We start from the raw sequence: 15,288 nt of genomic DNA on the forward strand, positions 1-15,288 counted from the left end.
ATATATACATCTTATTCTATACTCTGAATCAGTTACTTCTCCAAAAAGAAATGGGTAGCATTCTTTCAAAGTTGTTTTTCTTTACTACATTGTTGTTGTTGCATAAACTATTCTCCGTTCTGGTTCTGTTCACTCTGCATCAGTTCATATAAATTTCCCCAGGTTTCTCTGAAACCATCCCCTTTGACATTATTTTATTTTCAGTTCCAAATTCTCTCCCCTTAAGCCACCCATTTAGATGTCAAGAAATACAAATCTCATTACAGATATGAAGTCATGCAAATCAGGTTTCTGCATGGTCCAGAAAAAAAGGCAAGGAAAAAAAAAGAACATGCTTCAGTGTGCACTACATCAGTTCTCCCTTTATCATTTCTTATATCAGAATAGTATTCCATCATACCATAACTTGTTCAGTCATTCCCCAATTTATGAGTACCCCTTCAGATTTCCATTCTTTGCCACCTCAAAAAGAGCCACAAATATTTTTGTATATCCTTAAGTAGAATTTGTTTTGCTTAGGATTAATCTAGGTCTTAATCTATTCCTTTTAATCCCATCTAATTTCATAATTCTGAATTGCTGTCCAAATTTTTCTTTCCAGTTCACAGCTATACCAATTGATAGGCCTGTTTTTCCTCAACCCATCTTTTGTCATTCTTGCTAATTTACTGAGTGAGAGGTTGATTGGACTTGCTTGTCTTCTGTTGTCAGTGATTTGGAGCATTCTCTCATAAGGTTGTTAAATAACTTGCAATTCTATAGAACAGTATTATGAATGAATATCAACTCAGATTTTAAATAAAATCCTGGCAGAAATGTAGCAGTAGTTTATCCAGAAAGTCATTCATTATGATCAAATTGAATTTCTATCAGAGACACAACGATAGTTCAACATTAGGAAAACAAATAACATACTTATTTAAAAAAAAAACCCAAAATATCTGAAACATGTATTGATTTTCTCAATAAATTCAGGAAAAATCTTTGACCAAGTGCATGACTCATTTTGCTAAAAACCCTGCAAAATATAGAGGAATCTTTTTAATATGATTAAAAGGATCTTTGGAAAACCAAAAGCAAACGTTACATGCAATGGGAAACACTAGCATCTTTCCCAGTAAATGTAAAACTAAAGGAAAGATGCCCCTATTCCCCACTATTATTTCATATAGTTCTAGAAATAATAACAATAAAAGACAAGAAAATTGAAGGCACAAAAATAAAAAAAGGGGAGACATGTTTGCTAATGACATGATATTTTATCTAGAAAATCCTATCATACCCACAAAGAAACTAATTGAGGTAATTAACATTTTAGGAAAATTGTATGCTATAAAATAAACCAACAGAAATATCACTTTGACATATAATAACATACCTAATAACCACACGTGTTTACAATAATTATAAAATCCAGGCGACATTAAGACAAAGGCAAATCCCATTTAAAATAATTGCACAATGAATAAAATATTTGTCTACATTTAATTTGTATATTCATTAAATATTCACTATACATGTATACATATTCAGTCATAAAGCACTCCTTAAACAAAGAATGACTTAACTAATTGCAGAAATAGTCAGTGCTCATGGCTGGATTGTGCCAATATTATAAAAATGACAATACTACCAAAGTTAATTTACGCTTTTGATGTTATACCAATCAAGATTATTTAAGGGATATGTTAGTTATACAACAAAATTCATTTGGAGGAACAAATATAGAGTATCAACTTACAAAGGTAGGCATAAATTTACAAAGGTAGGAATAAAGGGAGAAAACACTTCCAGACCTCAGATGATATTATAAAGCAACAATCATCAAAGCCATTTAAAAAATAGAATAGCAAGTTAATAAAAGAGATTAGATGAGGAAAAACAAGAAATAATTGAAGTCAATAACCCAGTTTTTGATAAACCTAAGAACATAAATAATATATGGAAGAATTTTCCATTTTTTTTTTTAGCTTCGAAGAAAATTTGAAAGCAGTCTGGTTTTTATTGCTTATGTTCTGAAATTTCCAATCTGTTCTCTTCCATTTCAAGTTTAATAAGGGAAATAGCTTTTTTTATTATGTGGTTAAGAAGAATACTATAATTTGGAAATGTCAATTTCTATTTGTTTATTGAGTTTTTCCACCCAGTTATGTTTACTTTAGTAAGACTTTTTGCCAACATTGAATATTTTTCATGATTTCTGGTTAGTAGATTATTTAAGGTTCCAAAATTTATTTCCAAAAAATCCACGAACAAATTCCATTTTAATCAAGAAATAATAATATCCTAGTGCAGTGTGAAATGATAGGATATTGGTTTGTGAGTACAAAAATGATTACTAGTCAGGACTATTGGATTCTAATCATAGAAAGTAGTTTTATTTTTCATGTAATATAAAACTTAATCATTAATACAAAGGGCAGTTAGGTGGCACAGTGGTTAGAGCACCAGGCCTGGAGTCAGGAAGATCTAAATTAAAATCCTGCCTCAGACACTTATTAGCTGTGTGTCCCTGGGCAAATCACTTAACTTTGTTTGCCTCAGTTTCCTCATTTGTAAAATGAGCTGGAGAAGAAATGGCAAACTACTCCAGTATCTTTGCCAAGAAAGCCCCAAATGAGGTTGCCAGGAGTTGGACACAACTGAAACAAGTGAACAAGAAAATGGTTGAGATAGATATATAAAAATATTGAAATAAGAAATAAGGAGCATCTTAACATTGCTATAGACATTGAATGAGAAGGATAACAGAACTATAATCTTGTGGCAAACTCCTTATATACTTCATTATATACTTTATACACTTCATATAACTTCATCAATGTTGATATTGATCCAGACTGGATTGATCAGATTGTATCTAATGATACAGGCAACATTTCATTGGTACCTGCCTATTCATCATGACTGTTGTTCATGTCATTCGATCGTTTCTGTCATTGGTGACCCACACCAAGTTATTGTGCTTCAGGAATTTGCCTTTCTTATTTTCTCCTTATGTAATTGAAGCTGCCAGGAGAGTACATGAACTCTACACTGACTACCCCTTGCTCTTGTCATGTAACGAGCTCATTTTCTTTAATAACATCTTTTCCTTTGGTTCTTATTTGGAGTTCCTTATCTGTTAGGTTTTACAACATGCTCACATCCATGATACACCTTTACATTGCCTTCTGTGTAGCAGAATTTTTAATTAATGATAGAAGCATACATTTAGATCTAGAAGAGACCCTAGAAGGCATCTTCAGTCTTCTTGTTTCAAATGAGAAATCTGTCTCAGAGAGATTAAATGATATGTCTCAGGTCACACAGGTAGTAAGTGGCATAGCCAAGATTGAAACTTTGACTTCCAAATTCAAGTGTCCTTTCCACTACATCATGGAGACTGTAGTCTTCTATGACTTGCAACCATACAACCCATGAATACCCATATGGTGTGTATGGTTAAATGTTATAGAAATTTTGAAAAATATTAGTGGCTTATATTTTTCTTTCTTTCTTTTTTTTCTTTTAGATGTGGGGCAGGTAGAGACTTCATGTCGTCATACAGGATCTGCATTGAAGAAAAAGTCCCAATATTGGGGATTCTCTATGTTTGATGAAATCAGAGATCCTTCACATTCGGTATTTCAGAAGTATTTCAGAGGTTTTTTATACTGCTAATAACATATGCAAATATTGGCTCTTTTTTCCTCCTTTTAGTTATAGTATAAACATTTTCTTGTTTCTTTTGCAGTCGTTTCTGACACTAATGATTTTCAGTATCAGCACTGTCTATGGGAAGATTTCCATTGGGAAGAACTTTTTTTTTTTTTTAACAAAACTCTTTCTTTGCTTTGATGTGTGCCCCATATGCATACTTTATTGACTTGTGTAAATGGGCCTAAGTCATCCCAATTGACAAGTGAATACAAATTCACTTAACTGCTGTCCCTAGCAGATCTCAGACTTTGCTTCACTTCCCATCCATCCATCCATCCATCCATCCATCCATCCATCCATCCACGAAGAAGCCCGAGCCTACTTGGGTATACTGTTCTTTGCTCCTATAGTGTATGAGTTCTCCCTGAAGCCCTTTCTATCTTTTGTCCTCTGTACAGTAATCAAAAAAGCACCATCATTGCTACTGGAAAGGATGTTGCAGTTGGTTGTCCTGTGGTTCCACCCACAGTCCATGTGGCTTCTTGGATCAAAAATACCCTCCTTGCCTGTTCCCTCTCCTCTTTCCTCCATCTCTGGTTAGAATGTAAGCTCCTTGAGTACAGGGACTATTTCACTCTTTTATCACTGGTGGTTAGCATGGTATCTGACACTTAGTAGGTGCCTAACAGGTGCTTTTAAAAATTCATTTATTCATCTGCAACACTGTTTTCATGCTATTTACCTACAAGATTGGGGATTGGAGAGCTGAGCTGAGCTCCATGTACTTGAGCTCATCTTTACTTCTTCTGTTCCACTAAGGAGCATTTTGGAGACTATGATTGTGATAATTTATTAGGCACACACAATTTTTTCTCCTGTAGTGTTATTTGCTGGTTTGATGCTTTTGAAATAATTGAAACAAGGTTACTTAAATATTTAAAAAATGGATCTATATTCTTCTCAATGGATCTGTTCCCTCAAGTAATTCAGATTGCAGCCTTTCCATGCATGCCTGTCCTTTGCACCTCTTGCTCATATCCTCCCATAAGTTTGCTGCTTGGAGGCTTCCTCACTTCCACTTGAAATCAGTGGCATATATGGATTGTCTATTCTTGACAATAATTATGGACTAGCTCATTGTTTAATTCATGTTTCTTTGATGGCATCCTTTACCCAGTTTTTCCAGCTTATCCCTTGACTCTAATGTTTTATAGGTTGCTTACATCCACTATACACCCTCTCTATGCCCTTTGGGTAATTTAAATTCTACTTTTTCTCAGAATAGAGTGTTCCATGGCCCATAACTGTCCAGAAACATGGGAGAATATTTGTATTAAAAACAAGATCTTTGTTGTTAGGAGAAGCTTGGAGTCAGTCAAAGAACTTTGTATTTTTCCAAATGCATTCTAGACCTATCTCCTCGTTTTGTTCAATTCTGAGCCCAACTCATCATCCATTTGTAATGTATTAGGTATAATTGTTTTTTCTATCTCTTCCCTATTTCCTTATCCTAGTCTTATGATGGTGTTTTTCTGTTATTTTGTAGGATTAGCTTTGCTAAACTTAAGGTTTTTTATTTTGTCTTTCACAATGCAGTTGCAATTTGAATAAGTTGAATCATGTGGATGTTGGAGCCTGGCTTATGGTCTCTTGATCTGAGTAGACAAGTTTCCCATAAGAATAGATAGTGAGTGAGGGAGAATTTAACACACTTTTCCACTCAAGTAAGGGTTGATTAAAATGTAAATGTAGTAATGATTGTACTAGTCAATTTAAAGAGTTACAAAAGTGAAAAACAGTAAGGCACCATTTTCAGCAATGTTTAACTGCAGTCATAACTAGGGTCACTGTGATATAAAAGAAAGAGGTGTGGAGTTGGCATCACCAGATAACTTCTATTCCAGCCTCTGGCATTAATTGTATGCCTCTAGGCAAGTCACTGAACCTTTCTAAGCCTCATTTTTTTTTTAATCTGTGAAGTAGAAATAATAATGCCTACATCCTAACCTTATGGGGCTGTGATGTTTAAGTGAAAATGTATGTGAAGTGTTCTGCTAGCCTTAAAGCACTCTGTGAGCTGTTAATAAAATAGTGTTCTAAGTTACTCTGATATTTCTTTGAGCAAAAGTCTTCCACATGGATACATGGCATTTAAGGGCTTCAGAACAGTTTATGTAAAGGATAGAGAATATTGCAAAATCAAATAAATAGTAAATTGGCAAGCATTTATGAAGTACGTACTATGTGCCAAATGTTATGTACTATTTGTACTCAATTCTACTGAGGAAGAGGTGTGTCATTCAGCAAGCCTTTGTTTCTTAAGCACTTCTTATGTGTCTGGCAGTGTGCACTGGGAATACAAATACAAGCAAAGTATTCTGAGAGGAGCAATCCAGTAAGAGAGAAGGGCCATGGGGAAGGATTGTCCTTGCAGGGTGTGAATTCTAGGGCTGCAGTGGCCTTACAGAATGGTGAAGGGATGGTGAGAGATGTAGACAAGTACAGCCTGGAGAGGTATAGAAATAGAATAAATGTGTTAGGTAATTAATTATAGGGTTATTACTGAGAGAGTACACTAAAAATTGGGTGGAAATCAAAGAAGGAATAATGTAGAAGCTTATACTTAAGCTGTGTCTTGAAGGGAGTTTGGGATTCTATTAGGTAGAAGCAAGTATGAGCACATCCCAGGAGTGGGGGATGGCCAATACAAAGGCAGGGAAACAAGAGACAAAGTACCGTGTATAAGGAACAGAGAAAAGTTAACTTTGGATGGACTGCAGAGTATGGGAAGGGGAATAATGTATGAGAATGGAAAGATACATTGGGGCCAAGTTGTGGAGGGCTTTGAAAACCAAAAGATTATATTATTTGATATTGTAGGTCCGAAGTGTTAAATTTGAAGTCAGCAAAATTCATAGGGGCTAGAATGAGATTAAAATGTAATTGGGAAATGTTTAACAAAATAAATAAAAATATGATCCATAGGCAATGTTAATTTGTGGTTTTCTAAGTCACTGTGTGGCCTATGGGATCCATTTGTAATTGAGTTTGATACCACTCCTGTAGGTAGTTCTGAGCCATTTCAGTTTATTGAATAGGGGATTGACATGGTTAGACATGTTCTTGAGGAATATCACTTTGGGGACTATGTGAAGAGTGGCTTATAATGGGGAGAAATTTGAGCCAGAGAGACCAGTTAGGAAGTCATTACAGTAGTCGAGATGAGGAGGCTGGCTCTGTAAATAGAGGAAAGAGGTTGAATGCATGAGATCTTGTTGAGGTAGAAATTGCAAGATTTAGAAAGTGATTGAATATAAGGGGGTGAGGAAGGGTGAGGTGATGAAGATGACATTAAGACTGTGAACCTGAGATCCTAGATAGGCTCTATCAATGGTAGTAGTCTTGACAGAAATAGGGAGATTCTATAAGGTGGGTGGAGATTATGAATTCATGTGTCTATAGGATATCAGTCAGTCTGTTAGCATTTATTGAGTGTTAGTGGGCTAATTGCTGGGAATATAGAGAAAGGCAGAAAACAGTTCTTGCTCTCAAGGAGCTCACAGTTTAACGAGGAGATGGGGGGACAACAACAACATGAAATAATGTTATGTACAAACAAGATAAATTGGGGGTAGTCTCCAAGGGAAGACACTCAGATTAAGGAAGACTGGGAAGGGCTTCACGCAAGAGATGGGAGGCTAGCTGAGATTAGAGGCAAACCAGGAGGCAGAGATGAGGACAGAAAGAATTCAGGCATGGGGAAGAGCCAATGGAGATGCCCAATAGTCCGGAAATGGTGTGTCATGTGGGAGGAATAGCATGGAGGTCCTAGATCATAGAGAATAAGGAGAATAACAATAACGAATAAGGAGTAAGAAAACTTCAATGATATGAAAGGACCAGGTTGTGAAAGACTTTGAAAGCCAAGTAGATTTCATATTTGATCCTGGAGGAAATGGGGAGTCAAGTGGAGCTGATTAAATAAGCAGTTGATCTGTTTGGGTTTTATGATTAATTTGACAGCGGAGTGGTTGAGGGGTGGAGTGGGGAGGAGAGATTTGAAGCAAGGAGAGCAGCCAGCAGGCCATTATAATAGGGTGTGAAGTGATATGGGCCTGCTCCAGGGCCATGGCAGTGTCAGGGGATAGAAGGGAGGGTATGTATGAGAGATGTTGTGGAGTTGGAAACAATAGTACTTGCCCACTGAAGGAGTTAAGGATGAAACCTAGGTTGTAAATCTGAGTAACTGGGTGGATGGTGGTATCCTTGGCAGTGATGGGAAGTTGGGAAGAAGGGAGGAAAAAAGAGGAAAAATGTTTTCAATCCATTTTTCAATACAACATCTAAAACAGTGGTGTCAAACTCAAAGGGGCCACACATTTTAGTTTTAAAGTGCAATATTAGCCACATTTTATTGTATTTTTATTTATTTGTTAAATTTTTCAATTACATTTTAAACTGGTTCTAGCCACACTAAACAGTGTTGTGGCTGCATGCTGCCACATAATTGACATCTCTCATCTAAAACAACAAATCTTTAACTATCAGATTACATTTTATTCCAGAAAGACCACATTTACCCATCTAAACTTTCTAATAGCCTTTGCTTCTTTCCTATTTCAAGGCAAAAACGCAGAAGATAGAAATAAAAGTAAGATTTTAGAGACACATAAATAAGTCCTTTTCCAATTAGGGGTGTCCCTCAAAACTGGCTTCTAGGTTCTCAGTCTACCCTTTTTTTGTGTTGGGTGGGAGGAGAAGTTTCCAGTTTTTCTCTCCTTTCTAATCTGTGTCTTATATCTACATATAATTGCTTAAATATATTCATTTATTTTTCCTTGTAGTACTGAAAATAATATCGCTTGCCCCCTTTGCCCAAAATATGTATTTTAAAGACATATTATCAAATAACATAGTAGTTTCCCTAAAGAAATAAAGTGATTTCCTTACACATTTTCTCTTTTTAAAAAGTAGTGAATTGATAATTATCTACCTGGTCGGCCAAGCAGCTTTCCATCTTTTATTTACCCTTCAAACTTCTCTCCCAAGTCTAGATAGGATAAGCATATTTTTCTCTTTTTTAATAAATAAAATTTTATTGCTATCTTTTGTTTTCACATTGCCTTCGTTTGCCAGTGTATCTTCACCATCCCCCTTACAAAGAGCAATGCCTTGTAAAAAAAGAAAAGAATGAAAAAGAGAGGGAAAAAGTTCAGCAAAACTCACCAACACTTCAAAAAGGCTTACATATGTTTTGTTTGACACCCATAATGCCCTTCCTCTACAAATAAGCAGGGACTGGTATCTTATCAAATCTCATAGTCCTTACACATGTTTTTTTCCTGGTTCTGCTTCAGTTTGCATAGATTCATATAAACCCTTCTATGCTTCTGCATTCCAAATATTCATTGTTTATTACATAGTAATTAATAGTCTATTTTATTCATGAAAAACAACTTGTTTAGCCATTTTCCCAATGGATGGGCTTCTACTTGGTATTAGCATAGAACTATAAACGAAGTAGATACCCATTGATCGGGTAATGAAAAGTGCCTAGTTACTTGAGTCTCACTGAAGCTTGGAAAATAAGGAGTTTTTTTGTTTGCTTTTTAAAATTTCATTTTGAGAATATAGCATAGAATGGTGGAAAGATCTCAAAATTTTGAGTAAGAAGAAACCTGGCTTTGAATATTTATTAAGTATGAAACTACTTAACCTTTGAGTCTGTTTCCTCATATGTATAATGGGGATCATAATACTTTAAGATATTTTAACTGTTAAAGAAGACGGAAAACTCAGTTTCAGCCTCCTAAAAATCTATTGAGCTCTCCCTTTCCCCCCTTTCCCTCCTTATTGGCCGCTTTCTTATGTGATTACTAATTTAGTGCACAATATGAGGTCAGAAAATAAAAAAAGATTTTTATGAAGTTCTTAGAAATAGTTGAAATTCTGGGGAAATGAAGCTTGAGAATAAAATTTCGATAAATTTTACAATAGTAGAATTTCAAACCCCAGTTTTATTAAATGTAAAATAACAGTCTGGAACAGATCCTACATCCATATAGTTTATAATATTTCACAGGACTCTTAACATTTTATTTATGCTACATAGGTATAGGTTATATTTATGTTCGTAATAGCTGTACTCTGAACAACTAAAAGAGCTACATACAGTGCCTTGGATTTGAGATTAGACTTATTCTACTTGAGCCCATAGGGCATACCTAAAAGCCATGGGAGAAAATTGACAAAGGGCAAAGTTAGACTTGATGTAAGGAAAAACTTCCTGAAGTTTGAGCAAGCTCTGAATGTAGTGGGCTGCCCTGGGAGGTAATGGGCTTCTCTTCATTCACTGGAGGCTTTTTGAGCTAAGAGTAGATGAACCATGTTTTATGATGTAGAAGGCATTATTAATCATTTGCAGTTGTACTAGATCCCTTCCAAATCTGAGTTTCTGATTTTGATGACCTTTGAAACCCTTTCTAGCTCTAGATTTAATAAATTTTTATAATGCAGATAAAAAAAAACGACAATAAGTTTGAATGGGAGTTTTGTTCTTATTTTTTTAAGAAGACAGGGAATATCCTAATTTGCTAAAAATAAGAGTACATCCAGAACATTGATGAACCTCCCCCTGTCTTTTCTCTCTTCCTTGCAGACCAGGGATGCAAATTGCAACTCCTTTGTAACTTGAAGTCTTAGAGAATTGGTTGCCTGGGGAAGTATGCTAGTCTGTTTATGTTGGAGGACTTGGTTGGGTTTTTTTTAACCTATTCTGCTACTCTCCCTCTCATTTTAGCTATAGGAGAAAGAGAAAAGCGGCAACTTAGAGTCGGCCTGCATGTTTACAAAAGATATAATAGTGACTGCTTCTGCTTTTTGGGAAGTATTTACTGATCTGGTGGGCTTAGATCTACTCTGGATTTTTATTCTCAGTGTACTATCCTTTTGAAGAATGAGAAGAGTTCATTGTTTAACATAAGATATAGAATTGGTAATTGAGCAACTAAAAAAAGCAGCAATGCGGTAGCTCAGTGGATTGAGTGCCTGGCCTGAAGTTAGGAAGATTTATCTCTGAGTTCAAATTTGTCCTCAGACACTTACTAGCTGTGTGAGCCTAGGCAAGTCACTTAATCCATTTTGCCTCAGTTTCATCATCTGTAAGTAAAATGAGCTAGAGAAGGAAATAGCAAACTACTCCACTGTTTGCCAGAAAAACCCCAAATGGGGTCACAAAGAGTTGGACATGACTGAAAGATGACTGAACAATTCAAAAAGCATTCAGAGTACAGTGATACTTGATTTTCTAGAAGGTTCTTCTAAAACAGTAGGGTGTGTGTGTGTGTGTGTGTGTGTGTGTAGGTTAAACTGTTCATAAGTTAGTGGTGTAGGTGATGAAAGACAGTAGAGTTCCTTTTTATCTTTAATGTGATGCTTGTGATGAATATTTGAATCTGTTCTACTTGCCTATTTCATTCTTTACTTCTTTCAGTTTATCTGATTGCTACATAAAATAGTCTCCAAAATCAGGCACCAAGTTGTTTCTATACATGGATTGGACTGAGTTCAATTCGAAAGTTTGTTTCATCTAGTAAATCCTTTTTTTTTTCTCCGTGGAGCATTCATTGCATGTAGAAAGGTAAATTAGAAATTTAGTTCATGTCATTTCATTTTTATTTAAGAAAAAAATTCCAAATGCTGAATAAATCTTTTTAAATAATGTAATTTTTTTTTTGCCTCAAAAAGAGAAAAAAGAGAAAAGTTCAGGAAAGTTGATCAATATCACAAAAAAAAAATCTGATGTTATATGCAATGGTTAACATATGTGGCACTCCCCATCTAGACCTCAGCAAAGGGGAAAGGCAGAATGCCTTCTCATTATCTCTTAATTGTGGCCAAGCTTGTTCTTTACAATATCAAGAGATTTAGTTTTTTTGTTGTTATTTTTCTATTTCCATTGCCGTGTACTCATTGTGTATACTGTTTTCCCATGTATACTTTCACCTGTGTATATTTTCACTTAGAGTTCATGTAAATCTATGCTTCTCTATATTCATCATACATATCTGTTCTTACAGCACAATGATATTCTTTTATATTTTATAACCACAATTTGTTTCTCTGCTTCTTAGTGAGCATCTACTTTGTTTCCAGTATTTTGTTACCTAGAATATTTGTGTATATATGGAACGCTTTTTATCAGTGGCCTTTTTGACACATCTTCCTAACAGAGGAGTGGAATCATAGAGTCAGAATCATAGAGTACAGGCAGTTTATCTCATTTATTTGCATAAATTCACATTGCTTTCCCTAAAGGTTGTACCAGTCCACAGCTCTACCAATAATGCATTAGTGTGCCTCTGTTTTCTCAACCCCTCCAACATTAACTATTCTTGTCTTTTGTCATGTTTGCCAGTTTCTTGAGTTATCAGGTGAAACCTCAGGGTTGTTGCATATCTCTTGTTAGTGAGTGGAACATTCCTTTATAAAGTTGCAGGTAGTTTGCATTTATTTGTTTGAGAACTCTATGTGCATATCCTTTGATTGCTTCGCTTTTGGAGTATGGCTTTTGGCCTTATATATATTTGCTAGTTGTTGATATCTTATGATACCAAACTCTTATCGAAGATACTTGAAATTCTTTCTTCTCTTCTCTTCTTCTCTCCCTCCACCCTCCTGCCCCCCTCCTTCTCCTTCTCTTATGATTTTAAATGTTGTGGCCCCATGTAGTCAATGTAGAGCAGAAATAGTAGCTATAGAATTATAGATCTATTCTTGGGAAGGATCTTAATAATAGTGAGGCAGCAGAGTGGTGCAGTGGATAAAGTCAGTAAGAACCTGAAGTCAATAAGACTTGAGGTCGTCTGGCCTTATTTACCTTCCTAGATGTATGGCCCTTGATAAGTCATTTCAGTGCCCTGTGCCTCAGTTTCCTTATGCTGAATTCAACACACTGCTTTTCCCTCCTGTGTTGTATTTTGAACTTTTTGCTGGCATTCATAGCTGGATAATGGTTTGAACTTTTGTATGTGTGGGGCAGAATAGTTGAATAATGCATTCAAGTATAAAGAAAGCCATTTGTAAAGCTTCAATGAAAATGATAATTGCATATAAACAAAGATAATATTTTTTACTTCCCTTTTATAATGTATAGTCCAGTGAAAGGGCAGAATCAGGATGAATAGTCACTTAGGTCTTCAGATTCTAAGTTTAGTGTTCTTTCCAGTATCTCATATACCTCTTACTATAAACCTGTTTATATTTTTACATGAAGGACCTATAAAAGAGTCTTTTAATTGAATAGTGATTACTTATTACTTGACATTTAAAATAAAAAAATTTTTACAAAAAAAATCATATTGAGTGAAAGAACTATCTTTTAAATCTGTAATTTACTATTACATAGTTATCTGTTTCTGAGCTCATATTGCAATTAGGAAATGAGACATCAAACGCATTAAGTTACAAGAGGCAGGAAAAACTTTGCTCTGAGCTGAGCAGGTTTAGAGAGCAGATAGAAGCTTTATGCATCCATGTTCATTACATCATCTTCTCATTCCATTAGCCAGCATTATCTTTACTGGATTTAGTGAGATGACGTACTCTGCATCATCACAAGCATGCTGAGAAGTCAGTACGTATTACTGACTGGGTATGTGGAGCCATGGAAGGAATGTCCTACTAAAGACCATCTAGAGGAATAGCTTTTCTAAAACTGGCATCCGTGTGGAATAAAATGCCACTGTTTTGATCAGCTGTTTAAGAGGACACCTTCTTGAAAATCTTGTGCCAGTTGCTAATTCATTTTTATTCCTAAGGCAATTAGAGCTTCTGAAATAAGTTGAAGTTGGCCGTGCAGAACTCCACCCTTTTATGTTTACTAACAACTGGGACTATCCTGGAAGGCACTTCAGAAACTGCCTATTAGAGCTGCTAACAAAATAGCAAGTAGAAGACAGTCTCTGCAGTTTATGCCTCTGCATAAGTAAAGGTGAGGGTGTCCTTCAGGGTGCTTACAATAAAGTTGTAAGCTTTTATTCTTCCTGGATAGTCATCTGCATTCAGCACTGTTTCTACTATAGTTGTGCGTCACTCAGAGACTGCATGGTAATGAAGCAGTGAAACTGTGGGCCAAAACTCTGCTGCCTGTGAGCAAAGAAGGGACTAACAGTTTGACAAGCCAGACCAACAAAACCATTGCTGCTGCTGCTGCTTCTGTTGTAGCTGACTGAGACATAATGTTGAGCCTACAAGATTCTGTGTTTTTTGAAATTAGCATAAAGTCCTTGTTAAAGTCTTGGAGCAGTAGCTGTAAGTATATGTGCTTCTCACTGAGATAAATGTTTTGGTGTCATCATTGCCATTTTTGCATGCTGATTCTATAAACCAAGAGGAATAGAATAAAAGCTGTTGAAAAAATGATCATTTTTTTCATGAACAATATTAATGAAACTTGTTATGTTATATAGAAAACACATTCTGGTCTTCTTATAGAGATATGCTGTATTACAGAGTAGACCTGCAATATGTGAAAAGTTTCTTTTATTTAAAAAAAAAAGGTGCCCTTTTTTCTGTTCTTTTTAATTACTTTCTGGCAAAGTTCTTTGTAAGCTCGTGCCAGAAGCAAAAGAGATTAACAAAAGGTGACAGACCCAGGTCTCTGCAGAGTTATCTGATACTGGTACTATTCCACAGTTCTGTCAGCACTAAATGTTCTTTAGAAGCAAAATCAATTATGTGCAGAAATTGAATAATTAGCATAATTAACATAACTTTTTTCTTCCATTTTACAGTTTGAATGATGATAATTTACATAGGTAGAAAATAAAGTCCAGATATGAATGGCATATTTAAGATATATTTGCGAATAAAACTTCATTTTTCATTTGATTCAATAAAAGCAGTGTCATTTAATCATCTTGTTCTTAGATTAATCAATTACAGTTTTGCAGAGATCTGTATTAATTGTATTTTTGCTCAGCATTCATGCCGATACATTCAAATCGAGCTTTTCCTGGCAGGTACTTTTCCAAATAATCGAAGTTATTTCTAGGGTTTGTTATTTGTTTGTTTGTTTATTACCAGAATCCTTCCCACATCCTTGGAAGTATGTAGAGGCTAGTATTATTAATATCTACTTTACACAGAGAAAATGGAGATATAAAAAGATTAAATGACTTTTCCAAGGTCACTCAGTGGCAGAGAGCTCAAATTAGAACCCAGTTCTCCTCATTTCCAGCTGTGCATCATGTGACTGAGTAAATAAATGGAATGTGATAGACTGAATTTAAAATTTATTTCCCCCATTAGTTTAACTTGGGACCAGCCTATTTCTTTAGTGCAACTTTATGTTATAAACAAATAATATAAAAGACCAATTTTTCACATGGGAAAAATCTTAAACACCCCACATTGTCAATGCAGATTAAACCTTATGCAGTGATATGAGGAATTCTATTTACATATTTATTGGGGATATTTTGAAAACATCATTTTGTATATCTTTGACCTATTCCTATTTTTTTTAACATGGTGGTATTCATAGTGATTATTACCCAGTTTTGTTTTAGTTTATAGAAGATTTGAAGAAGTTATTCAAAATGACTTAAAAATTGTTTTCTCAGACCTCTTTTACTCTATCAACCC

At 35.2% G+C, this 15,288-nt stretch overlaps 1 protein-coding gene across 1 annotated transcript in view; it reads left to right on the forward strand.

Annotated features, from left to right (window-relative positions):
- Nucleotides 1–15,288, forward strand: part of FRYL (FRY like transcription coactivator) — a 315,130-nt gene that overhangs the window by 101,766 nt on the left and 198,076 nt on the right. The window contains exon 4 of the mRNA XM_036763836.1: nt 3,515–3,624. The gene's annotated coding sequence lies outside the window, so the exon portion shown is untranslated. The remainder of the gene's footprint in view (nt 1–3,514; nt 3,625–15,288) is intronic.

This window comes from Trichosurus vulpecula, chromosome 6 (genome assembly GCF_011100635.1).
Source record: "Trichosurus vulpecula isolate mTriVul1 chromosome 6, mTriVul1.pri, whole genome shotgun sequence".
Lineage (NCBI taxonomy): Eukaryota > Metazoa > Chordata > Mammalia > Diprotodontia > Phalangeridae > Trichosurus > Trichosurus vulpecula.